Source organism: Hetaerina americana, unplaced genomic scaffold (assembly GCF_022747635.1).
Source record: "Hetaerina americana unplaced genomic scaffold, ioHetAmer1.1.p SCAF_11, whole genome shotgun sequence".
Classification (NCBI taxonomy): domain Eukaryota; kingdom Metazoa; phylum Arthropoda; class Insecta; order Odonata; family Calopterygidae; genus Hetaerina; species Hetaerina americana.
In genome coordinates, this window is record NW_027286181.1 from 23,983,276 (window position 1) to 24,011,190 (window position 27,915).

The following is a 27,915-nucleotide window of genomic DNA, read 5'->3' on the forward strand; positions in this document are numbered from 1 at the left end:
CGGATACTATGAAATTCCGTCACAATAAAATGAGAAGTTGGCTTCATTCACTGTTGTTCATTTATTGTTTTTCGTGCTTGTTCATTACTATGATACAGGGTTCGTCCGGAAAATAAGTGTACTGAGCTCAGGAAAAAAAATGTATTACACTTTTACATATCTTAAGCTAATATTCCTCAAAATAGGACCCTTGTGAGTCGATACACTTGTTCCAGCGGCGTTCCCATTCCTGGAACGCTCCCGCGAAGGCATCATCGGGAACCTCTCGAAGACACGTCGTCACGGCCTCTTTGACGGCGTCCAAAGTCCCGTATCGCGTTCCTTTCAAACTCCTCTTTATCTTCGGGAACAGAAAGAAGTCCGGTGGTGCCAAGTCCGGGCTGTAGGGCGGGTGCGGCAGCGTTGCCACGCCGTGCTTGGCCAAGAAGTCCGACACGACAAGCGCGGTGTGAGACGGCGCATTGTCGTGATGCAGCCGCCAGATGTTTTTGATCGCTCGCCAGATGTTTTTAATCTCGTGCACTATTGTTTTTGGCACATTACACTGCTCTGCTATCATCCGAACACTAAGACGACGATCAGAGTTCAGTACATCGCGAACTTTTCGCACATTTTCGTCGGTGAGTGTCGTTGATGGGCGTCCAGGCCGTGGTTCGTCGTCGACCTCTTCTCTGCCCTCCACGAACATCTTGTGCCACCGAAAGATCATGTTTCTGGACATGGCTGACTCCCCGTAAGCCTGATTAATCATACCGACAGTTTCGGTAGACGATTTCCCAAGCTTTACCGCAAATTTGATGGAATAACGCTGCTCCAAAAACTTCGGCATCGCGTTCCGTGACGTGGGTCGAGCGTGGAGGTTCGCGATAACAGAGCTCCTCACTATACCACAGCTCAGAGCCGACTGCCTTTTTCAGCGTCGCTTGCCAACATACCCCCCTCCAATCGCAGCCCGTCAGAGCGGTGCTGGGCGCGCCTGGAGCGGCGGGAAAAAATCAGTACACTTATTTTCCGGACGAACCCTGTAACTGCGTCTCCCATGCTAATTTTCTTTGATTCTTCCAAAACAGAAGTTAATTTAACATGAACTCTTATGAACAATGCTTCTATAGTCAGTAAAGCATTATTTAAAACATCACAGAATGGCCATATTTAAAAATAATAATATTTACCATGTTAATTTTATACTGTCCTTTTGTTGAAAATATATGTATTTAGCTTTACCCGTTTTCTTGGGAGATAATAGTCCTGGTATTTTCACTTATTCTTTCTTCGTGATGGGTTATTGGTACTTTTGCACAAATATGTTATTGATTGAAGTTAAGTGTAATGTTAGCGCATCTTTTCATCGTATATTAGTTACCAAATAACCATGGTAAAATATTTGAATGAATGCTATCATAATTAAATTAAGCAAAATTTACGTCTCAGGAGTAAATTCAGACATTAATAATGTCATATATTATTCTGTTGATTTTCCCAAGTGCTTTACGCATTTTTCTTTTTTTCTCAATACTTCATTTACATACATTAGTCAAATTTCAAGATGCACCATCAATATGATTATATTTTATAAATAACAAATATCGTTATTCAATAGTATCATAGACATATTCCTGTAAACGTCAAAAGTAAATCAATTTTGATTTGCAATACATGTAGACATTGAAAAGTGTATTTATATTTTCAGATCCTCAAGTAGTGAGCCTAAAAACACTATAAAAATATTTTTCATCTATGTTCGTCTGCTTACATAAAATATGATTATCGTAATAATAGTGACGAAGACTATTACAATTTCCCAATTAATAAAGATTTATTTTCAAAAAGTTTCGATGTATTGCATCATTTTCAAGTAATTTGAAAATGATGGAGTACATCGAAACTAGTTGGAAGAAAATCTTTATTAAGTGGAAAATTGTAATAGTCTTTGTCTCTGTGATTACGGAACAGTTCCACCCCATATCACACCTGAATCTGTAATTTATATGATTATCATAATCCTTATAAATGCATTTTATCCCTTCGTGTACTCCCGATATGACATTTTAACTACGTTTTCGGGTGATTTCTCGAGACTCGGGTTTGTTTCACCAACCACGCGTACCCTCAGGTACCGACCGCTTAGGACAATTTTCTGCAGGGTTTTGTTAACGCCCGTGTTTTTTTTGTACCAAATTTTCGCCCAGGCTTGACAGAATTTGTACTCACCGAATTTCAACGCCTTGTTTCCTGAATGCAATCTAGTCGATTCCCCGAGTGAAATTTTGTTGAATCCTCCAGAGTCTCTCCCCACTATCACCTCCCCCCCACCACCCAAAAAACATGAAAAAAGGTGGGCAACCCTAAGTCCGGTCCCGAGGCTGGCGGATTCCGGGAGTTTCGCCCGTTTTATGGAGGTCGTGTGCGTGTGGGTGTGAGGGTCAGGGAGAAAGAGGGGGAGGAGCTGTGGAGAGGTGATGTGAGGTGGGGCGTGGTGGGGAGGGTTCTGGAATGGTCGAGGGAGAGTGGGGTGGGAGGAAAGAGGACGAGGATGGCTTTCAGGGAACGCAGGGGGAATCGGAGGAAAGGGACGGGATGGGATGGGAGATCGGCGGTGGGAGAGATGGGATTGGAAGGGGTGAACGGGGGGAGGCCGACCGGGTTTTCGAGCCGGAGGTACGGAGGGGAGATGGAAAAGAGTCGATGGGTGGATGGGGGTGGGTTCAAAGGAGAAATGGCGGAGAGGTAGGAGGAAGAGGGGGGGTAGTTCCGACTCTCCCTCTCTGGGAGGATCCGTCGTACACACACCCCCTTGCGTACAATTCGTAGTGGTTTCGAGAGGCGAAGGGTGTGGTGGTGGGACCGGGGACGACGGGTGAGGGGGGCTAGGGAGGAGAGAGGGGGGCGAGGGAGGAGAAGGGGGACGCGCCCGTGGGAGAGGGGAGAAAGGAGGGCGAGATGACGGCGGAGAGGAGGGAGGGAGGAGAGGGGTCGAGACGGGAGAGGGGACGTGAGGGGCGATGAGGGAGGAATGGATTGGGAGAGGGGGGGTTGGGGAGGGAGAGCGCGAGAGGGGGAGAGAGGGAGCCGGGAGAGGGTCGGGGGGCGCCGGGAGGGTTCGCTTCGGGGAGGTGCCTTGTTTGCGGGTACTCCCGTATCTGAGTCGACGTTCATCGCTCGGCCAGGGAGCTCGAGTACACCTTTTATCGCTCGATAGGCAAGGGCTGGGCGTGTGCCTCAGGGTGGCCGTTTTTATTCCCGTTACGCTTCGGAGGGGGGTTTTCAGGGAGGGTTTTGTGGGTGAGTTTTGTATGTGTGTGTGTGTGAGAGAGAGTCTGCGCGTGTGTTTTCCAAAAAGGGTTGAAGGAGTGTGGCATGATTTTTTTCGAAACCGTGGGAGTGTGTAGGTTCTGAGGCTGAGGGAGGGCGAGAGATACATACATACCCGGGGTATATAATAGAGTAGAAGAAGGGGTGGTGAACGGAGGGTTTTCTTGCGGTGTGTTTGTGTGTGAATGTGTGTGTGCTTTAGGAGGGTGGCGGCTGTGTTGTAAGGGAGAAGGGGTTCGGTGAGAGGGTGTTTGGAAAGGGATGGATTGTATTGGAAGTTAAGGGGTTTCCACTATATATGTCGTCGGCGGAGGAGCCTCGGGGGCCATGCGACGATGGGCGACGCGCGTCCCGCGGTGGACCCGCGCAGACACGTTGCTTCCTCCGCCCCCGCTGTTGCTGCCACTCCTGAGCGGTAAGGGCAATGTTTAAAAACAGCGACCCGCATGTACCATGGTATTCCCTCCCGGCAAAAAAGCGCGCGTTCTTGCTCGCGCCGGTCTGTCTCTTTGCTTCTTGAGAGAGTCATGCCCCATCTTGAGTTTTTCGCGACCGGCACTTTTTAGACGTGTGTTCTTTTACGGCTCGCTCTCCATGTTGTTTTGAAACGGCACCCACGTTTCCCGAAATGCACAGCGCCATGAGCATGACCGTCGCGATCGAACTTGTATCTTTGTAATGATTCAGAATTGCAGCTTGTAGCTTGCAGAATTCGATTTATTTAAGTTGTAAATGATAGTCAGTTGTAGTTATAGTTGTCTATTTCAATGAGTTTGATGGTCTTAGAGAATTTTTAGGTAGTACAATTGTAAAATTAAAATATTATTATTGTTTTGAAAACAAAAAGGTTAATCCGTATCATTGCAGAAAAATGTCTACCACTACACACCCGATAATCTAGCATGTATTTGAATTGTTTTATTCTGTAAATCGTTTCTGCTTCTTCTTCGTGTTGTTCTTCTAGTTCGTCTTCGCTCTCTTTTCAATGAAGTTCCATTAGACATACTCCTGAAATATTTTTTGCAATGGATCATACGTGCCATTTAATTCCTGAAATATATTTATGGAAAAGACCCCCGTCCTGAATCATTTACCTCTCTATTCTTAATGTTGTGCCTTCGTCCTTTGTTGTGCTTTTGCTTTTCGTACCATGTCAATCTAAAATGGCATTACTGATAGCATAGCACTAATGTTTTCTGTTTTCATTATCGTAATATCGGCTCTTATTAATGTATGACAGAGTTCTATTAAATGCCTGTTCACCCAAAATTGATGGTCTGTTTTATGCTGAAAATATTTCTCCTATGAGGAATTCACCGGTAGGAAAATCTCAAGCTTAAAATCCATGTTTTCTCTTGCTTCCAAGAATTATAAGTGCATTATTTTAATCATTATAGTATCATTAATGTTTGGCGAAAATAAATTTTTCCATATCTCTGTCATTTTCTGGGACACGAAGATTTGCATTCATTATTTTGTTCTCATTTGATGATACATTTACTCTGATTGCACCTTGGCAAAAAAATCATTCATATATTAATAATATATCGAAAGATAAGATGAAGAAAGATAAGATAAGATGATTTAATATGCAATTTAAAAATATTTCTTTTGTTTCCTTGCAGTCAATATTAATTATTGATAAAACTACATCACATCATTTATAGTCATATATTTGGAAAAAAATATTTTTGCGCGTATCTATATTAATTACATTTTAATCTGTGTTTATATCTTACTCTGCGTACGACTATATTCCGTTGCATTACGTCTTAGTATACTACGGAATAATTTGGAATCTGTCTGGTATTTGACAAGGGAGGCAAGGATATATTTTTATCGCTCCTACTTCAAAGTATTTTACGATAATCGAGTTATCCGTAACTAAATTGTAATGTATGTGACAACTATTTAAGAGGTCAAAGACGCGGGGTAGTTTTATGTTATCTATTAATGATCGCTTTATAAACATTCTTGTGTATCAAAAGTGCTGGGTTCTGAGAGTAATTTGGTGGAAATATCTTATGCAAATTAACTATTTCTCATGAACGCAATATAAATCTTACCCTTTGCACTCTATCTGTTGGTATTAACATTAATAGTGTGTCCAGTTGTTTATCGAATCTGATGTATATATATACTTATACAAACATATATAGATACATGCACACATATGTTAACTTGCAATTATATGCACATATATACACATTGAAAAATGGTTAATATAAAGATATTAATGGTATTTTTCGTCTATAATGTCTTTCATCTCATTTACCGCCAACTTTTTCCGTGAAGCTCACATACAGGTATATTATTATAGATTATGAGAGAGTTGAATTATTGTAAATTTGATTTCTTTGATATTACCATGCTTGATTTTTATGCTTTCAAAGTATCTGTAAGTAATAAATATCACCAAGAAAATACATTATATTTCGTTAGTTTTTTAAGTAAGTTACATTAATTGAGTTTCCAGCAACGAAATTCCGCGTGAGTTGATATTATAGAATCGTTCATTAGTAAAATATTTTATTTGAAACTTTAAGTAATACTTTTTTTCACATTTTTTTCTCAATTATGGCTCCCATCTTACGTTTTGATTCAAGTTTTAACATTTCTCGACCTTTCTTCATTTTTCAATGATTATCATTAACTGTTAATGAGTGACAATATTTTCACTTTTTAGTCAAAATTCGGATTTTACTGACCTTAGTGTAATTTCGCGGTTGATTGAATTAATATAAATAATTTTGTGAACGTTTGTCTTTGGCCGGTTTGACTGATTTCTTTTCTTCTGCATTTTTATTTGCGACTAACCAATTGGCGGATGATGAAATATTCACCCATCCGTTTTGATCTGACGAGGGGACGCGAATTTTCTGGAAATCGTTCATTCCTTTTAGGAAGGGCTGGAAATTCAAAGTGGATTTCTCCACCGTCTAGCGAAGAGAAGGGTTCGGCCAATTGTTTCTGGAACTTCCTTATAATCTTCGAATTGATGGCACTATCTCACGTTTCGCGGTAGGAGAGAAAAGTTTTCTTTCCTACCCCTTCAGTGCAAGTTTTGCAGCTGCTCTTATTTATCTTAGCGTTTTCAGAAAAATTGTTGGTTTTCCTAGAATTTTATTCGTGTGCATTGGACATTAAGGTGCCTCTGTAGATTAAGGTTCTACATTTTTGGTCATACATTCTACATCTACATACATTTGGTTCTACATTTAAACTTGTTTATTATTCGAGATATTTTTTGAATTAGTCGGCAGTAATTTTTTAATTGTTATACCATGAATCATATTTTGAAGTGAATTTAACCTGACTTATTTTATGAAATAAACAAACGAAGCATATTGCATTTTCTAGGTTATTTGTAATCCTCGTGGGTACTTCCAACGCGTGCAAACCAAAATATTGATTTTATGTGAAACACAGATCTCGGCTACTCTATGCAAAATTGAAATAGATATGAAATGTATGTACATTTCGTTATTCCTCCAGGAATAATTCGCGTTGGATTTTTATTCCAAAATACAGCGGGGATGATATTAATATTAATATTCGTACAAAAGAAAATTTGTTGGAGTATCAATGATTTTAGGAGGCGACCTATGTCTGCCATAATTTGTGACATTACAGTTAGTGATATGGTTAGTGTTTACTGTTTAAGGAGATTAGGAAGTGCGAGTATGTTGGTAAACTCAGCGTCAGCTTTTACCCATTCCAAGCATAAGGCACCAAGGACCTTCAATCAAAGACTCCAACAATATTACTCCAGCCTACGCACTGAGCACCAAACTTCAAGTACCCTCATGACGCGGAAGAAAAAAATTCGTGGTCCCCGGGATTTGTGACATGACCTCGGTATGAGAAGAAATAATACTAGCTACCTAACCATGCGTTCAGGAAATGCGTGTTTGAATCAGTATATAGATGGGTAGCCAGCATGAAAATAATCGATAGGTAGCATGCTTACCCCTAAGAAAAAAAAATACTGTGGAATGATTTTGGAATATGAGCGCCATGGAATGGCTTGAATAACTACCGTAATTAGAGCCTCCAGAAATACTTCTCCCGGGGCAAACATGTAGAGGTTGAGACTCGATCCGGCGGTATTAGAAATGTATTAGGTACGCCCAGGATGTTTATTCTGTTCATATGTTCCTTTTATTTGATATGCTCTTCCTATGTTCTCAAAATGTTCTCAAAATATAGATATGAGAAGGTATCCAAATTTGGTCGAAATTGATTACATGCGTCATATATATATGACGCATGCCTCTCTGTTGATGTTGCAGTCCGGACGGAAAAAAATGAAACTGGTTAGAAATTTGGCGTTACCAAACCTGTATATTAAATATGATATCCGACTCTTGACGATAATTGACAGGTTATGTTTCTACATTAGATTAAGTACCCCATTGAAAGGGTAATTTGATTGTAAATGATGAAATTTACTGTATACTATATTCTCCGTAAGAGCAAATGAAATGCACATATTTCAGTTATAAAGTATTTCTAAAAAGCATTGTAGAGTTATTATTTTAGAAATGTTCATTGTTTGTACCATAGACTTAATTAAACAAAATTCTTTAGTGAAAATCAGTTTCACATAATACATCCTTATACGTCAGGTGTCGGTTGCAACGAACTGCCATATTCTCAGGTCGTTTCCCTTCGAGCTATCTTATTCAATGTATACTCAATACTTCAGGTAAATACCAATGGAATTGCCAGTATACCGGGTTGTTAACTTCCTAAATGTTTAAACATGAGATAAGTATTTAGGCTAATATGGAATAAGCATATGCACTTACCAGGTTACGTAAAATTCTGAAATTTTAATTCTAAATATAATGCCGGGTGTGTTCTGTTATTTATTTTATTTAGCCATCGAAATGGTTATGAGATTTTTTAAGTTAGAGTTGGTGTAGAGGTGATATGATATCAGGGTTATTTTTCTAACTCCCCGTCTATAAGTATTTTCTTTTATGATAACAAATTATTTAATATTATTTTGGACCACTCATGTTATCTAGGGACTATAAGACGAAAATTTGGAAATTGCTGATGTCGAATACGCTTTTGTATCTGGGCCTCAGGCGCAGCTGGGTATAAGAGCACGCCGTAATCAAACTGATTTATTGCTTCTTTGTGTCCCAAACAGTCTTCTGCATGCGCTGCAAAATTTATCGTTGTATAGGTCTTAAAATATAAGGATAATATTCAAACAGTAAGATTTAAATGGAAAAATTTACCCGCAAACATTCTGAAAATGAATCGGTTTTCCTTGCCTTGCTGCATAATTATAAAATGTAGAATTACGTCCAGATTTAAAATTAGAGTAGGAATCCCTTTGGCCCTAATGAGATACGGGCGTTCCGGGTACAAAGTGAGATCCCCCTTTTCTGTGGGCTGAGAGCGAACTGGCGGTAGTTAAGCACCACAGAAACAAGGTCGAAGTGATTCGGAAAATTAAATCCACGAGTTTACATTGGAGATGGCCAGGAGAGAAGTTCCCATTCTAATTTTCACATTGTTCAGCCCGTAGGAGCTCGCGACCCAACATTAATCACGTCCATCCTTTGGTCAGGTCCAAATAAAAGCGATTCATCAAATGAAACATAGTACATTTCCACAAAGTGACTCCAGAAAACCATCAATTTCATTCGGATATCGGGCTTTTTTTTTGGCCGGGAGGGAATTTTCTGGAAGATAGGGGCTCTCTCATCAGTCTCCTTCACTTTGGGCAAAAATGGAGGCCCTTGCTAAAGCGATGTGAGTGGTTTCGTGTTTATTTATACCCCTTTCACTTATTCTCCGGAGGCAGGAAATTCGTATGCCCCTTCAGCAATGGCGAGGACACACTCAAAGCTCTTTGCCATCCGATTCCACCCAACCTTCGCTCCGTTGATACATCAGGCACTCGACGTGTTGGCGTCGCATGCTATATTTTTTTATTTCCGCTTCACTCATCTTCCTCCCAATACGCACAATTCCGTTTCCCCTCGGGTCCCTAATGTTCCTCGGATTTCCGGGTTGTGTCACTCTCGATGATCGTGGGAAGCCACCTGGGAGCATTATTGCATATCCAAATGATAAAGTTGAGGAGAGGTGTTATTTCGAATTGGTCAGGCCTTTTCTTGAATACACATCGAACACTTGCGATCTTACGCCCATGAACTTACCCAACCACTCAAGGTACTCAAATTTCGGAAAATATTCTCTTGTCGTGAAAACGCGTCATTAACGAGCAAAAATCGTTGCACAGTTATCGGAAAGAAATTGTTGGAAGCCACTGAAAGTATGAAGGTCACATTCATGACATAAATTGTATATAAACCATAAACATAGTAATCAACGCGAAGGTCGGTTAGGTAGAATTTTACATAGAGTTCACCCAGTACTAAGCCCGATCTGCCAATAACCTTTTCTCCTGCCTCACTTTGCCTAGTATAGGTCGATATTATTTTTATAATTTGTAATTCACTATTTAAACTAGATTCAGGATGGACACAGATTGAATACAGCTACATATTTTTGACTCTTCTAGCAAAAACCTTCTCTCCCTTCATTCCGTCCAACATCCCTATCTCCTGCCCCTTCCTCGCTTCCTTAACCTTCTCCCATCTATCACGGACTTCAGCATTCCGTCGACAATCAAAATGCTCTGCAGCCACCTTTCCTACCTCCTCTGGATCTCTCCCATCAATCCTCCCTCCTCCCCCACCTTGCCTAGTACTTCGTTTGTTTTCCTTTATTTCCATTTTTACCTTGTCCACTCTCTTCCATATTCACATTCAGATTGATACCAGGAATATTCCTCGCAATAATCCCTACCGGAGCGAAAGTAAACAAAATTATTTTCGACGATTCAAACTACCCGTTAGTGAAAATGATTGGGAACGTAAATGATCAGCAAATATCCAAATTGCCAGGGACCTGACACTCCCTGCACTACTCCCTCGCGACGATTTGTAAAGTGTTGTAGATGTAGCTTGGAACCGGGTCAGAGTAGTGGGGAAGGAAATAAGGGATGGAGGTGCATCGTCGGGGGAGGGAATCGGATCGCCGTCTCCATTTCTGGCGGGAACACTTTGCGGGCGCGGGAATTAGCGAGATTTCCCGCGGTTTCGCGTATTCCTCCCCGCCCCAACGACCCCACAGCCTCCACCCATCTCGCTCCTTCCGATCGACCCGGCAGAAGGGTGGGAAGCTCTGTTGCATGCCGCGTTTTCCATATTATGGGTTATCTCATCTGCCATCCACTTTCATTTTCCGCGGGCCCTACGCTTTTGGGTGCCGTATACTAGATAGATTTATGGGTACATATCTATATGCATTTTTTTGTCTTTATATACTCCAAGCTGTTCCATAGTGCCAGCTTATCGATCAGCTATTTGTGGAAGCCCTAATATTATCCGCCATGTTGGGTTGCAACATTTATTTTGCGGGATAGGAATCTTGCACAGAATGACTACTTTTCGCAGGGTCCTTGGGAGTTTTAGTACTAACCATGTACGATACATGGATTTGATAACTCGGGAGAGGAGTCACAGTTTCATCGCTGATTGTTGTGCCAGTAACGAGCTTCTTTTTTTGCCGTCGCATTACGCCTCCCTTGATGGTGAGACATTAGCAAGTGCTTACCCGAAGTACTCTTCAGGCGTCATTATAAAAACAATTAGCAAATTTTCAGGAATGAGGAAGTAATCGTACATGTATCAGAATGGAATGATCTTCACAATGTCGTATGTTATGAGAGTGCAACTGTAACTAGTTAGTAACATTAGTATTAGAAATAGGAAAACTCAAGGTTTGTATTATTCGTATAAAAATAATCATTTGATAAATGCCCATTCCTAAAGAAATCCTGTTCTCTTTAGAAAGAATTGGAATCATTTGCATTAAAACTCAATAAGACCTCATAAATCTCGTATAATACAATAGTATCATCAGGAATAGAAAGTGGCAAGTTCTCTTGTTTATAATGAAACTAATCGTGTTAAGAAAACTCTACCGTAGTTACTCCATTTAACTTCATTCCTGCGTGTAAATGATATTTGTTAGTATTTTTAGGATATTCTTGCTGACCGACATTTTCCAGAGGTTTGCTCTGACGAAATTCATATTAACCGAACTCTCTCATGAATACTTAAGGACGGAGATATCGTCGTTGTGCGTAATAAAGAGGTAACTTGCGTAAATGGATTTCTTATTTGTGAGGGTTTCTTGAAATTTGAATAATTGATTGTAATATTATGATTACTCTTTTTTACGTTTCTTCTATCTTTTAACTTCCTCAGATGTGATTCTGCTCCGCACCTCGCAAGGGTTTGTACATCATATGGTCCCCTCATAAACTGAATGTCGTAAAGCAGAGGAAAAACGTATTAAATAATTTTTTTTCAATATTTAACCGCTAATTTGCTACGGCATTTTTTAACCTACCGAGAGTTTTCTATTCATATTCAAAATAGGTTTGACTTTAGTTCTAATGCTATTTTGTCATTAAAACTCTTAAAAATTCAGTTAAAATTGTAAAGCAATGGTTTGCGACATTTTAGAGAGAACATGATAATCTGTAGCAGGATTCCATCATCACGAATCGGTTAATGTGAGCACGAGAAAAGTTTCTTCGTATTCACAAACAAACCAGCGATCTCTCACCTATAGACATCATATAAGTTGTTGAACAAGTACTTATTGCGAAAATCATCTCCTCATGTTCACCTGTTCATGAAGCTTTAAAATAAACGATAGCGTGGTTTGACCTGTTATCACCGAAAAACCGCTGTTCTCAATTACCTGTGAAATGTTTTGGGGTGTTATAAATTTTTGTGGTCGTTTTAAAAGGATGACTGACGGCTATTTTTAGCTGATTTCGAAGTGTTAAAAAAACAGTTAATTTTATTTGCCAATCCATATTCATTGTCTAAATTTCCAAACCAACAGTGTAAGTTAAATCCCATTTCTTTATGTTTAAGAATTATTTTTTTATATTTTGCATCCAGTTTGCATATTTTGATTTATAATTAATGAATTTAAAAGTCGCAGCCACATAAAATTCTTCCAGTTTTGATTTTTTTTTATAATATGACAGTGAAATAATTACTGAAACGTCGTGTAAAAAGTTATTTTTTACCTTGATATAAAGCTAAATATTGTTTTCTTTCTCATGGGTAAAAGATTTTCATCTGAGTTTACTGACAGTTGCTCAAGCTACCCAATTCTCATTATTTCTTCTGTTTCTTGTGATGACATCTTCTAATCCTTTTAACTGATAGCCAATTCTCTTCAGTAACTTAAAGTCCTTACATTGCGGTTTATCATTATATAATGTACCTCAGTATTAATGCCAACCTACTCCATCTTAGTGCCATCCACTTTTCGCTCACATTTAGTAGTCTTTCACCTTACCTATTAATGTATAGACCTTCTTCTGTAGCACTACTTTTTCATCACTTCCAGTTTTCTCAAAGCTGTAGAAAATTAAACTCCGTGTTTATTTGAGCCCTTTGAATCGTTTCCTGATGTCTGCTTTCATTTTATGCTCAGGCAATAGTTGTTTCGTGATAGAAATCTGTTTTCGTTAGGGTTATTACATTTCCTATCTCCTAGCTTCTCCAATCGCGGATGATCCGCTTCCTGTCTAGAAAACTTCCCCCAGATGCTCAACTAGGATAAAGTCTTTTATGATTGCTTCCTTTCCTTAGCCTGAGGAATATCAGCTTTGATGAGTAATGGTGAAATTTTGGCGCGCAAATTTGCCTTTTTGCTCCGCTAAATTGTCAAAGTAATTGCTTAACGATAATTTGTAAATGTATTTTTTAGCCTAGAATCCATATTTACTGAAGCATTATTAAAATTTAAATTTTGAGCGTTGCTAAGGAAAGAACAGAGTTAATTGAAAAGGGGAATCAACGTTGAAATTTTCCGCCCATTACTTAAAACCATAAACGAGCATACACCATACCTCGTACTTATCTTCGAATATATGCTCCTTAGATTGTCAGTGTAACTCGAGCAAGATGAGATGTGGATAAGAGGGAACAGGGAGAGACTAGGATGAGGTCTGTTATAGAGTATATATTAGGTAAGTGGGAGTAAGTTAGGGAGAGTATGATATGTTAGAGGAGGCATAAAGGGGATACACGCAATGTGTACAGCATGCAACGTTGTAAGGCTAACTGTTCAATTATACAAAAAGCTATGCCTTTTAGAAGGCCATTCATATCCCAGGTTAAAAGTCAAGCACTGTGAGAATATATATGATATTCTATTTTTTCTGTTACTGCCCAATGAAAATTAGGCTTTGTATATACATTTCGCCAAGGAGTATTTCCTATTCCAATGTTTAGACATTGGTCACGTAAACAGAAAAAACATGCTTTCGGAATAAGAAAATATCAGGCGATAACGGTTAGAATTAGAAAACGGTGACTTAAAAACATTAACCTTGATAATTATCAGCAATAATTGTAAATATTCCATATGTTATTTTCAAAGACAGAGCTTTACCATATGTTATGTTCAAGACAAGGCTTCTTCTTTTGCTGCTGTCGAAAAAGATGCAGAATATTTTTATCGATCAATTCGAAAGTTAATTTATTATATTTAATTGAGCGTTGAATAACTAATTATAGGACGGCCAGATACAAAGTAAGTAAAACTGCGGGAAATACAAATTTCTCCTATCATGATAGGCAACTTGTCATACGGATCAGATGACTATTCTTATCTCTCAAGTCGCAAGTATTTCACACTCACCATTTAGGCCAGGAAGTGTAACAATGGTTTTTGACCGATTTTTAGTCGTATTTAAATAATCCAAATGTTTTTTTTAATTTCTGAAATTTTGAATTCGTGAGCAATAAGGTTTGTTTCGAGTTGTTCTGTATAAGCAGGCGATTCAGTGGCGTAGATACGAAGAGGCAAATACCGATGACATTCAAAAGTAATTTCTCGCATTTTTGTTATTTATCCCAGTCATTTCTGGCTATGCCACTGATGTTCATAACTATATATATATCAGCTTACTGCATGCAGCTAATTTCAGCACTAACGATTTTCTGTAATAATATACGACCTTCCGAGATGACAAAAGTCATTCATCCCTATGCATGTTCCTCAGTAATGAGTATTTTTAAGGTCACTGCCCTTATTGATTGATAAAAAATGCAATGCTTACTTTGAAACAGTGCGCTAAATTATAAATGGTGATATACTTGATTAAAATACACCTTTTCATTAAGTCAAACAAATGCAAATGTAAACCTCTTCGATTTTTAAATTATATTTGTCTCTGTGTTAGCTATTGATAAAATATTTGTGAAAAATTATTCAAAAAACATCGATTGTGATTGATTTTTACTTGGATTTACGAATTTAGTCTTATTTAATTCAGAGTATCCCTCCAACTATTAGAAATGCAAGGAATAAGAAGTGCATCGTCGCGATTTATTGCGAGTTTTGTAACTTTGTGAATAAGTGTCGTAGCTGAATTTTATAAGCTGTTCCTTTAAAAAATTAGTGCTTATTCCATTTCACTGCAACCTCTCAATCCTATTTGCGCGGTGAATCATATATACTATCACCTCCTTTCTTCCATTTCTTAAGTCAGTTTGATTGGCTTTTCAGGATTATAATTTCACGTTAAAGTTTGATACTGTACTGTTATATATAGTCATGATGTCAAGGCATTGCCAGGCAAGGCCAGTGATGAGGTCAAGGCATTAATGTGGCATCATATTTATTGGGATTATCTATAAATTAAAACTTTTTTAGGTAAGATCGGTTAAGCATTATCAAACGGCCTCCATTGTGGTTATGGTATTGATTTTTGAGCCGAAGAGTCTTCATGTAATAAAAGCCAATGTGAGCCATATAATAAATAGTAAGCCATATAATAAAAGCCGAATTTCATACGGATTTGTAGGTTTATTTTTTAATTAGGGGGCCGTGCCCCTTGGTTGCCTATGTCGGTTCAACCTCCTGACTGCCCTCGCTTTGCTTGCTCCGTCGTCACTCACACTAAGAAAAAAAAATATAGCTGAAATGATACCGAGCAGTGCTTGATTTAAATACCTTGACAAATGTATTTTAATAATATTATTTGCATTATCAAATTTTAATATTTTTATGGTTAAGCATGGTAAGAGTTTCATCTGCATCTCATTTGTGCTAGTTACAACTATCCATGGCTAAAAACATTTTTTGATGTGCCTGCCAACGTTAATGAAGCTCAATTTGACTTTAATTATCATGCTGCAATTGCGATTCACGGTATGATTCAGGTGATTTAATCACGGTTGCAGATAAATATAAAAACGCAAATACGAGGGTAAATAAGGTTATCCTAATTGACTTCTTATTTTAATTCTTTTGAGCGTTTTTTCCGTACATTTTTTAACAATGGAAGGGAACTAAGGGGAAAAATCAGAAATAAAATTCTACTCTCAAAGTGAAAAATGTCATTAAGTTTTCTTTTCTTATGATATTTCTCTTGAGTTCGTATGATCATTATTTCAAATTCAATTTTGCATAATAAACAAATCCTCAAAGTGATAAAAATGAACGCTGCATGCATGTTTATAGAAATTCCTACTCTTCTTTTGAAAGTGAATGATCTTCGTCTAACCTGAGCATTAGTGTGCAAAATATAGCTTATTGTCTTCGCTATGGTGGCATTTTATGATGTGCGAGGTGTAAAAGTTTTTCAATTTATAGTTCTTGAAAAAGCTGAGCATTGCAGAAAATCATTACTTCAAAGCGTTGCCTATCTTTTTAAAAATGGAATACATGACATAGCGACATGCTTTTCATTTGTTTCGAGTAATAATGCATGGATTTCAACTTCGTTGGTGGCGATGAAAACAAAAAAAAGACATCTGGTACGACTCTGGGAAATTATTATTTTAAGAAAGCTTTAGTTCTGGAATCCCGTGATTTTTCGCGTAAAAAGTGTGATCCCAATGTGAGAAAAGAATTCGTTGTTCGTTGAGAAGTTATACGACCACTCACTATTGATAATACTAATCTAAGGCTCCGTGTTTTTGGAGTGAATGTATTCATCTCGATTTTAATCATGCTCTCTTTACAGCGCACCAAGTCGCGGACCACCGTTGATCACATCTCTAGAATAGAGAGGGGGATACCCACCGTCGGATATTTCGCGCGCAGAAGGCGAAAGGTCGAATGAGGCGGGCGTGGCCTGCCTTCAGGCTATGGACGGGCTCGGGTCTCCCCCGCCTTTGCACCAGGGTCTTCACATAGACGGTAGAATGGAATATGCCCTCAAATGTTTGAGTGCCTTCGTGCGAAGTAGGCCGAATGCGAGCGAGAAGTTGGCCACGGCCGCGCTCCTACTCCTAATCCTCCGCTAAGGCACTCTTGCCGCATTTCCGTGCGACTCGCGTCAAATAATGATGACTCAAAGCGATAAGCTCTAAACAAATCGCAATACGATCGTTCGAGAAGTTGGAGGAGGCAGAATTTAACGCAATTTTCTTATTTTCATCTTCGGATTTTTATGCCGCAATCAATCCGAAGCTTGCATAACTTGCTATCGTGATTATAAAGTCGTATTGTATGGAATTAAAATGTATTTGTTGATACAGGACAATGCATTAGTCTGGTGAGATAGATTTTCACGTGCTAATTAAAGATGTAACTTATATTCTTGAAAGATAATATGTTCTCACCTGATTTCGTTTGGTTAAAGTGACGGTGTATCCTGAAACATGTTGTGCCATGTTATTTTTCGTTGATATATATTGAAAGCTAATCTCAATATATGTATCTCTTGACCTATTTGACCATAAATGATACACAAAGGCTCACTGGCAGCAGATCTTTAGCAGAGAGCTTTAAACATTTAACTGAGAAAGGAATCAACAATATTACCACACATTTGTTGTTGATGTCGCCATTTTCACCTTCCGGAAGAAAAAATCGATAATGTTGGGAATTGAAACACCTATATGACCCGAGTTAACATGGGTAGGCGCGTATACTACCTTGATCAAAAAGTTCCCGGAATAACCACCGTGTGGCGCTCCCATCGTTCCGATTTGAGTTCTGTTTTTTTTTGTTAAATTGGTACATCTGTTGTTGATATTCCCTTTAAATCTTAGTGTCATAACTTGACATTTGCAAAAGTTACGTAGCCAAGAGTACATCTATCTCTGTGTGTGTTGGCGATTTTTTACAATTTCAGAAATGGATTTAAATTTGCAACAACGAACTTGTATTAAATTTTGCGTAAAAAACGGATTTAGTGGCGCACGGACGTTGGAAATGTTGGAAAAGTGTTTCGGCAACGATTCTCTAAAAAAAACGGTCGTTTACCAGTGGCACGAGCGGTTCAGAAGTGGTCGTGAGTCAATCGAAGATGATGAACGCAGTGGCAGACCATCGACATCGAAAGTCGGTGAAAAAATTGATAAAGTAAAAGAAATGTTGGTCAATAACCGCAAATTAACCATCAGAGAAATAGCGGAGGACTTGAACATTGCCTATGGATCCGCCCAAGACATTGTGGTTAATGATTTGGGTTTCCGTCGTGTAGCAGCAAAGTTGGTGCCGAAAGACCTCAATTTCATGCAAAAAAGAGACCGTGTTGACGTCGCAAAAGACATGATTTGCAAGGCTGAATCCGATCCCACATTCATCAAAAGGATCATTACTGGAGACGAGACGTGGGTTTATGAGTACGACACGCAATCCAGACATCAGGCAAGTGAATGGCGTTCACCAAATGAGCCGAGACCAAAAAAACCACGTCGTTTTCAGTGAAAAAAGAAGGCAATGCTGACGGTTTTCATGGATTACAACGGTGTAGTGCATCATGAATTTTTGCCAGAAGGCCAGACAGTAAACAAAGAGTATTATTTGGGCGTTATGAGACGTTTGCGTGAAGCAATTCGCCGAAAGAGACCAGAAATGTGGGCAGAAAACTCGTGGATTTTGCACCATGATAACGCACCGTCGCACAGTGCTATCATTATTCGTAATTTTTTGACGAAAAATGCAACAAATACCATCCAACAGCCACCGAATTCACCTGATTTGGCTCCCTGTGACTTCTTTCTGTTCAATCGAGTTAAAAAACCATTACGGGGAACGCGTTTTAGCAGCCGAGAGGAAGTAATGGAAAAATCGCAGGAAGCACTGATGGACATACCGAAAACCGACCGTAACTTTTGCAAATGCCAAGTTATGACACTAAGATTTAAAGGGAATATCAACAACAGATGTACCAATTTAACAAAAAAAACAGAACTCAAATCGGAACGATGGGAGCGCCACACGGTGGTTATTCCGGGAACTTTTTGATCAAGGTAGTATGTATATAGGAGTTGGAGTATAGGCATCACGGAAATTTGAATCTCCAAATACACGAGGAATTAAAATTTTCATCGCGCTTTAATTCCAGCGGATATTTATAAAATTACAAGGTTGAGGGAGAATTATTTATACAATTACCTGTATGAGGTTTATATCCATGAATGTATAAATAGTCAGGATAAGAACTGTCTCAACCAAGCCCTTCCAAGCTATTTTCTCCGAATCGTATCGTGTGTGAGGATGCCACAATATAAGTGGCACACACGGCTCGAGCGTCGTCTCGAAACAAGCTGTATACGATGAAGTCTTTGACCCGTGAGGCATGGGCTACTGAAGTTCAATATGACTGATTGTATATTTGCTCTTCTTCCCGCAAGGATAAAGCCGTAGGGAGGTTTCACCCCCGTCATCAGGAAAGGTCCAGGGCCGCGGCGCTAGTTTCCTCCGGAAGAGGAAATAACCTTTGAAGTGGTCTGCAATTAAGGAAGTTATCTTTGTTTCCGCCTATTGCTCACAGTAAGTTTTGTCCTTGAGTAAGGATTTAGAGCGTACGTAATTCGAGCAGAGCTACATTTTGCACTATTTCTCGCGTAATATGGTGGTTGCATCATTCTAGCGAACCTGAGCCGAATTATGCACGCATGAGGCGATTTGTTTTGTCAATTATTTCCTGGTTAATTTTATCCATTGTTCATGGTCTCATGAACCTTACCTGTGTGTTTTTATTCACACTTTAATTAGGCTGAATTCCATTTTTTGAACTCTCCATGAGGCGTATCATATAATTTTATGGAGGTATTCGGTAGACAATAATCAACTATTGTCTCTTTTTGAGTCGTGGGGTATATAAGACCCCAAAGATCGCAGAACTAAGCCCTGGATTCGCTGCAAGCAAAATTATAAACATGACCAGCTCCGTTTCAGTTGCTTTAAACGGTTTTGAAATACGCAAGGAGTTTACGTACACCCTTACACTCATATGCTTGTATTTTGGTAGTTGTTGCATGATTTATTGGGTATTTTTTTTAAATATTTCAAAATATAACGCGTCTCAAAAGAACCTTCTAACAACTATAAATAAATCGTCCTTGATGGGATAGTTTTTCAAGTGGAAAAACTTTTACGAAGTCATTAAAATACAGAATGCTCCCTCCGTTTCTTAAAATAAAATTTATTTTCAGCGCATCTACCGAAGTACAAAGCTATTTTGTGAAATATTAAGTGTAGCGCTGTCCTCTTTAGACTTCGAATGTCATGGCTTTGAACACGACGTGTTTTTTCCGATTTGTCACTGGCGAAAGTGTCGATATTAGTCGTTTCTCTTGCACTATAAGTGTAAATCCTTTGACAGCGTGTTCGGCGAAAATTCCCACGTCATCATTTCAAAGTTCCAATAAACCTCATAATGATATTTCGTTCAGTGGAAATTTTCTAAAGATTGAAAACCCGCTTTCTTTTACTTTGAGTCCATCTGTATGTCGTGAGGTTTAAAAAAAAGTAACCCATGCTGTAATATTCAGGCCGTCTTTTTAAGACAAAAAAATAAGGAAACTTTTCGGGAGTGGAGGCTTTCTTTTTAACCCAACTAATTTATCTCAAAAATCTCTCGGGGAAATTAATTCCTCGTGGAGGCCATTGCTCCTCCCGTCGCGTATGCCCACGTTGTGACGAGGGAAGCAATGGAGATTCCGACACATCTGTAGCTGAAGTCATTCATTTAAAAAATGTCAGCTCTTTATTGGCGAAACGGGGTTTTGACAGGTATTATGAGAAGCGGTGGCAGCTCGTTCGTTGAAAAAACGGGGGGGGGGGGGGGTGGTTTGCGAGCTTACGTCCATGTAAATTTTATTTTAATATTACAGCTGCATCATTTTTTTTATTTTCCCTCGATGAAAATTAAATTCTGATCCGCCTCGAAGTTAACTCTAGCGTTCAAAATAATTATAATATTTTTTGCTGATATGGTCCCCGCCTTATTAAATAAGTTAGTTTTTTTGATGCACATGACTCCATCCACGAAAGCAGCCCGTTGTCCTCTATATGAGCAATAAGATAAAATGTAAAAATTTCTGGAAGTACCTACGTAATACTTCTTTTGGTCAAATATGTCACTCAACGTCGATTCAAAAAACGCATATAGTAGGTCCTAACATCATGGTCTAGTTACTGTCATATCCTCCAATGTGACTATTGCGGGTGATCTTGATACTGGCCACATTCAAAGATTATTATTTTTCCACAAAGTCACAAAATGCATAAGCGTACAATTGAAATATTTGCTCAAGCATGTCTACTGATATCTGCGAACTCTATTTTCCGTTTACGGCATGCTTGAAATTTTATTATGTGCTGCCACTTTTGCTTCCTTGGACAAATATTCATTTCTTATATCTATTAATTCTATACCCATGTTTACTTTATTGGCGAGAAATATTTAGACCTTTTTGCATCAGATAAAAAGGAGGGAAATGATAATTATTGCTAAACGATTTTCTGAGCTGCAGTCACTGCAACACAATATGTAGCATGACTTTACCTGACCCAGTTTTGGGAAAAAGAGAACAGGGAAGTTGGGCGCTGCCGTACCGAACACTATAAGAATGATTTTAAACCCTTTTTTATTTGGGGCTCGGAAGTAAGTTAGCCGTCCCAGGCAGGGTAGTTCCGGGAAAGTAGGTAAAGTCCGGGTTCATGAGCCTATCCTTAAAAGGAAAATTCCTCTTACTCGATGAAATCCCCGATATGTAGCTTCATTATGTCGCTGTGGTCATGCAAAATGAAGGAATCTGCGGAAAAATCAGGTTGTTTTTCCATTTGAAATGTAGGAATGTTGAAGCGAAATCATTTACAAGTTCTTAATCATGCAGGGAATACCATTCATCACGCCAATGCGTCGGACATGTAACTTTGGATTGTGAAGTTTTTATTGAATTATCGATGATTGGGAGAAGAGGCGTTAGAGGGTGAAACCTGCTATACTCGGGTTGTGCTTGATACACCATGTGCCGACATGCACGGGGAAAATTTGTATTTTAATTGCCATTTGAAAACACTGTCACCATTCATCGTCTCTTCGTGCTCTTCTGCTCAAATTTGTGAACGTTCCATGCCGGAGCAAGCCCGTTCCATTCCTCCCTGGAGTAATTAAATTTGTTTTTCATAGTGTTCGCTCCGCTCGCCGAGAGTGTTACTCAGTTCAAACTGCCTAAAAGGGGATGGGGGACGAGAGAACGGAGGTTCCACTTGATGGGAAAGCATCCGAGAAAGGGTGCAAAATATTTGCGGAAAAAATATTTGAAAAAAAATCTTCGTGAAATAATTTTATTTTTAACTTTTGCTGTGGTGCGTAATTGAAGTAAAAATGGCACGAAGGTATGAATCGGCTTAAGCTTTTTCAACCATTTGTGGGGTACACAGTAAGTTGAATGCTTCTTTGGCGTTTCTGATGCAAAGTATCTCATTTCATAAAGTAGTAAATCTATTTTATGAGTTCACGATAGCATTTCATATCTATTTAGCATCGCGACTTAATGAAAAAGTATTTTAAAAATTTTTTCCTTACAGCAGTGCTCTAAAGGTAGTTGCCATGATGGTAAAGGCATCCTTTACAAATTAAGACCTCCCAGACGAGTTAATAGTCATGCATTGGCACTGTTAGCATGTCGTAATCGCCTCCAAGAAATTCCCCTGTAGGAACATGGTATTTATTTAGAATTCTCTTAATAGCGAGTTTAAAGTGTTAGATGAACAGTTCGCTCAGAATTTTTCTACACAATTTATTGACTTTATAAGACCTTGATTTTGGAAGATAACTGTTATTCTCAAGTAAAAATGAAAAATAAGTTTGAAAAATGAGTTTTAAAATGACAGTTTTTTGAGACCATGTTCTGTGTCAAAATAGGTTGTGAGCGTCTCTTCAAAGTCAGTTGTGACATTTACTTAAACGAGCATAAACGTGGCTAACTTCCATTTATTCATTTGAAGAGGTCATCATTCTTTTGAATATGCATTCTTATTTGCAGAAGAATCGTAAAGTCAAAAAGTATCCCGGATTTAAGTTCGTTTCAAAAAAGGCACGCAGTCCTTCAGACTCCACGATTCATTTTTTTAAATCGGGATTTGAGAGTCCAGCCAGTCCTGTCCCTCTCAAGTTTTAAATTCATCGCTGAAGACATTTATCGGAAATTCTTGCGGAGGTAACTCAACGCTGCTTTGAACCCTTTGCACACGTGGAAAAATGATTTGGCCCTCCTATCCTGGGGAAATCACAAAGGATTGAAAATAGAAATTCTTTTCTTGCGGCCAGGACCTTCCCGAGAGGGAATAAAAATGTCATCAAAACGACGGAGGGAGGCTCATAAAGGTCAATTAGGCCGACTAATATTTCAGTCCCCCTCCGGAAAGGACATTCGTAATTAATGGAGTTTTACGCGATTAATTTGGTCCCAATTGGGTCGAGCGAGGGAGGTTCATCTTCAGTCGCAAAATTTTACCTCGTGTGCCCGGATTCCCGAGGTAACAAGACGGTGAGACCCCTTACGAAGACAAGTTCTCAGAAATAGATCGAATGCGTTTTCGAAGCTGTCTCCTTTTCTTCAAGAAGGCAATGACTTCGGCGTTTATCATTTAAGTTTCTGTTTGAGTCATCAATTCCAGCACACGTCAGGCGTGTGATTTTTTGACGGGCACGCTTCCGGTTCCACGCGTAGATTTATCGAAATATAATAATATGCGAAGGAGATTTAATCTTAATGGAACGTTCCAGTCATGGCATATAAATTCGTGAGTCATTCTTCAACTCCAGGCTGCTACGCGACGGAGGTGATTTATTTGCTTCCTAAATTGACTGATGGCGGAAAATTTATGATTCAAAATAACACCCACCAAAGATTGATTTAGCGTCATCATCAGTAGTCATCAGTGCTCCGTTTAGGATTGACCAGTCAAACTTCTCCGGTCGCTTCTCTCTTGTGCTGAATTCTTTGCGCATTAATTTTATTCCAATTCACCTCTACAGTTAACTATCTGTTTCATGTATCGTATCCGGGGCTTTGCCCTTTCGATATTACTATTCATTTATTGTGAATTGTGTGTCCTCATCCCCCCATTTCATTATTTACACTATGTCCTTCGGAAAGTTCGTGTCTCGTTGGCTTTATGCTTTGATTAATTATTTTACAGTTTGCATTAATTCATCGTCAGTTCAACAGTTTCAGGAAAAAAACTATCAACTATCAGGAAATTTAATATGATATTAAGATGATTGCGACGCTTCATACTTACTAGGAAATGTTATTAACATATTCGCGAAAATTCGTCTTATACAAATGTAAATGCCAATTCTACATCTACAAATTGACGTCTTATGTAAATTCGTTCCTAAATTACATTTAACTTATGATAGTTGTAGACTCATCGAGAAATATGATAGTATGCGGGATCCTCCTCTATTGTAGTCTACGGTAAATCGTGATTTAAAATGTCCTTCTTACATCATCAAAGAAAAATATTAAGTCAAGGGAAGGGATAATGAAAACTTAGGTAGTTAACTTCATAAAATCCCCTGAAACTCCATTACTTTTAATTTTACTATGCGTTAGAATTCTTCTAATTTCCTTTTTCTTGGGGAAATTTTCTCATTGGTAAACCATCGTAAAATTTTCTGGGTCGTCTCCAATACCTTGAGGTTCTATCGAAATGAATCGCAGTTTTCTTTTTCCTGACATTAATAGCGGGACTCTCGGCAGTGGCTTGGTTAATCCTGACTCCGTTTTTCTCTGATCTCGTCTGTGGGGAAATTTCTTATTAATCTGCTACTTAATACATGACGGCATGATTTTTCGTAAGTTATATCAGTCGTAAATGGTAATTAAAATTAAAAGCTTCATTTTTCTGTGGTAATACTAAAGATTTTTTTTCATTGAATAATTTTACTGAAATGTCAGGTTACTCGCCTGCCACTTTAAGGTGGTTATTGTGATTTGTAACCGATAATTAATCGAACCACTACATATTCTTCTCAATGGATTCCGTGGCATGGCAATGATAGGTGACACGATCTTATACGTACATGATGACTCCGTCACTTCTTACTTGTTCTTGCCTCCTTCATGTTAATGAATGCATTCTCTTCGTGTAAGTTACACAGTTGCCACACTAGGAAATCAAAAACTACTTCATAAAATGGAACTTACGACACGTCAAATATTTTTAATTTCGTGTCTAGATATTTTCGGCCATCAATTTGTGGAAATAATATTTTTTAAATTTAAATGAATTTACACTCAGCCTGAGACTGCCATCCATAATTTGAGATACGTTGTATATAGTTTGAAGTGTAGAGTGATCATTCTGACTTTTTTCTTATAAAAATTCCATGCTATTCCCTGACGAAAGATGAAAAATAAGTACAGGTAACCTATGTTGATTATTAGGTAATATTTACTTATATATCGTAGTAATAATGTCGATCGTGGGCTGTTTACAATTTTTTCTCTGTCATAACGGCCCTAATATTTTGGGGTAGTATTTCATTAAAGCTACTAGTTCATTGAATGCTAAAACGCTAATGAGTCTCATAAATGTAATGAACGTATAATAAGTTTCAGAAAATAATAAAACTACATTACCCAAGTCTGGGGGAGGAGTGTAATTGCGAAAGTAGATTCCCGGGTGAATGTATAAAAAAAAACTGCCAGGAGACACTATGGAAGCTATGGTGCAAATGAGGTCCGATGATGATAATCCTACACATAATGTCGATTAGCCACTCATTAATCGCGCAGGTTAACTCTCCTCCCGTTCATTAGCTAGTTTTCTCTAGGCCCACGCTCATTTCCGTCCAGATCTTGGCTCTTTTGGCAGATCTTTCATCATGGCGCCTTCGGCGAGCCAAATTATAGCTGTCCCCAAATTTAAGGTGCAATTCAAGATTGCGCATTTAGGTTTGAAAGGTTCTGGAGAAAATAGCAAATTTTCCTCAGATCCAGGGTTAAGCCGCGATCCTACGTTCTTAACCTTCACAAAAATCTCATGAATTGCGACATACATAATTTCCTATAAATATGTTCCATCCTGTATTATCATTACAAATTCTAACCATTTTTTCTAAGCCTGCAATATTTTGAAATCTTAGACTCTGTATTGATGCCACTGTCTTTCTTTTTACAAATCCAACCAGACTGAAATGGTTTATTTTAGGATTCTGAATACTCAGATGTTTGATCTTTTTTATATTTACTATATAGCTTCGCTTGTATGATCAGGCTAAGGAAATGTAAATATTTGAGCTAAATGAAAACCATGGTCAAATTATACCTATCTCTACAGCAACTGTAACTACGAAATGCAATCAATAATGGCAGTATATATCAAAAAAATGTGTACTATAAATTTTGGTGGATGTCGTTTACAGATGTTTCGGTTATTCCAGAGTGAAGCCGATTCTACGCTCTTGTTTATTGAAGTGATCCTTATAATGACTCGATATTGACTGCGTATTTTCTCCGTCTCTTTTCGCATTTTCTTTCCTATAAGATGAAGATTTTGAATTCCATAAAGTCCTCGCATAAAGATAAATTCGATACCAAAAAAAGGGTTCATAAACTAGAGCAGGGGCAACACTTATCTTTAAAGTGTTGTGGACCAAAATAGTCAAAGTAGTAGGGGCATATGAGTTGCGTTATGCAGGCAACCTTTTACAAGGAGGAATGAATTTAATGGGAGCGTTGGGTAAGTATGTTAGGAAACGGTTAGTCAAAACTTTGATATGGAACGTGGTTTTGTCCGGCGCGGAAAGATGGTCAATGAAGCTAGATGATAGGCGTTAATTAGAGGCTCTTGTAATGTCGGTGTGGAGAAAGATGGAACAGGTGAAGTTAGCAGAAAGGAAAAATAACCAGGAAGTGCTAGGTATGGTCGCGGAGGAGAGGACATTGTTGGGAGAAGGAAACAGAAAAGATGGGTGCAGAAAAATTTGATTGGTGGAAGTATGCAGAATTGAAGAGGGTCATATTGTAGTGTCGGATGTGCGGCTGTGTTTTCTTAGTATAGAGAAGGAGTTGTTTGGTTGTATTGTTGTGTAAACTGTCCTCATCCAAAACTTACGTTGACAGGTATAATTTCAATGATAATAGTGATAAGTTCTCGAATTGGAAACCTTCGCATCAAAATTGTCACATACATTTCCGTTCGTAAATTTCTTGTGGGTCCCGGTCGCAAATAATTTCCTTCATGTAATGATTTTTAGCTTTTTTACTTTCAGGCACTGAGAACAGTGTCCGTACCACACTCGTTATCATGTATCAAGCTAATAGTCTTAGTTAATTACCATACTCACATCCCAAATGTTTCATGATCTCAAGCCCCGACTTAAAAATTTCAAAACTTATTTGATACTCTCTTATTTAGCTGTGTGAAATATTTTTTAAAAAGTTATGTTTTTTGGAATCTCATTTATTATCGAAGGGAAATTCTAAATGCATCTGATTATCTCTTCTTCCACGCAGTTGTGGATCGTTATCGTTGACATACGAGTTCTCCATTTCCAAAACAAGGGACGTTGCTGACGCTTCAATATTGTAAGAACTTCACGTCCGATACCATACCCTCGGATAGCTATTCAATATGGTGGAAAGTTCGTATAGGACTAGTTTGGAAGTCTGATTCGCTCGTGTGGACACAGCCCACGCTGTCCTCTCTCCCCCAGAAGACGTCTGGGGAGGGGGGTCGGGTGGAAATGGGGAGAGAGGAGGTTACCGGACATGGTCAAGTTCTGTCCCCAAGTCCCATGAGTCGCATTGCGGAGGTAACAAACGAAGGACGTCAAGAGAAGTCTAGGTTGTTTCTTTAAACGAGGGTGCAGCTAAGGAATTGCTCAGTGGCACAGAGAAAAGTATGTGTATACTATAGGTCTCAATTGTAACAGTTGCTGACCACTTGAAAATGTACTAGGACCAGGCCAATGGCCTACCTTCTATGTGGTTGTAACATCGTCTGCTAATGTGCTGGGAACATTTTGCTTTCAGGGAATGCAGTCAGGTACATTTTGTTAACATTTTGAAAATATATCACCCATTATGTTGAATAGTTAAAAAGGAAAAACAAATTTGCACTTTTCCACGAATTAAATCTGTGTAAAAATGCAAATTTGTTTTTCTCGTAACGACGAACTTCCACTGCATCTCGCCTGAACCTGTTAAATAGTTATTGCCATATGCGACTTCTATTTAGTTTGCCAATTTTAATCGGTATTAAAATCCT

The 27,915-nt window shown here is 38.7% G+C and overlaps 1 protein-coding gene across 3 annotated transcripts in view; it reads left to right on the forward strand.

The window, feature by feature from the left end:
• The first annotated feature begins 3,137 nt into the window (after positions 1-3,137).
• LOC139700969 (diacylglycerol kinase eta) overlaps positions 3,138-27,915 on the forward strand; it is a 329,383-nt gene continuing 304,605 nt past the window's right edge. For all 3 annotated transcript variants that reach the window (XM_071599493.1, XM_071599495.1, XM_071599494.1), the window contains exon 1: positions 3,138-3,727. The gene's annotated coding sequence lies outside the window, so the exon portion shown is untranslated. The remainder of the gene's footprint in view (positions 3,728-27,915) is intronic.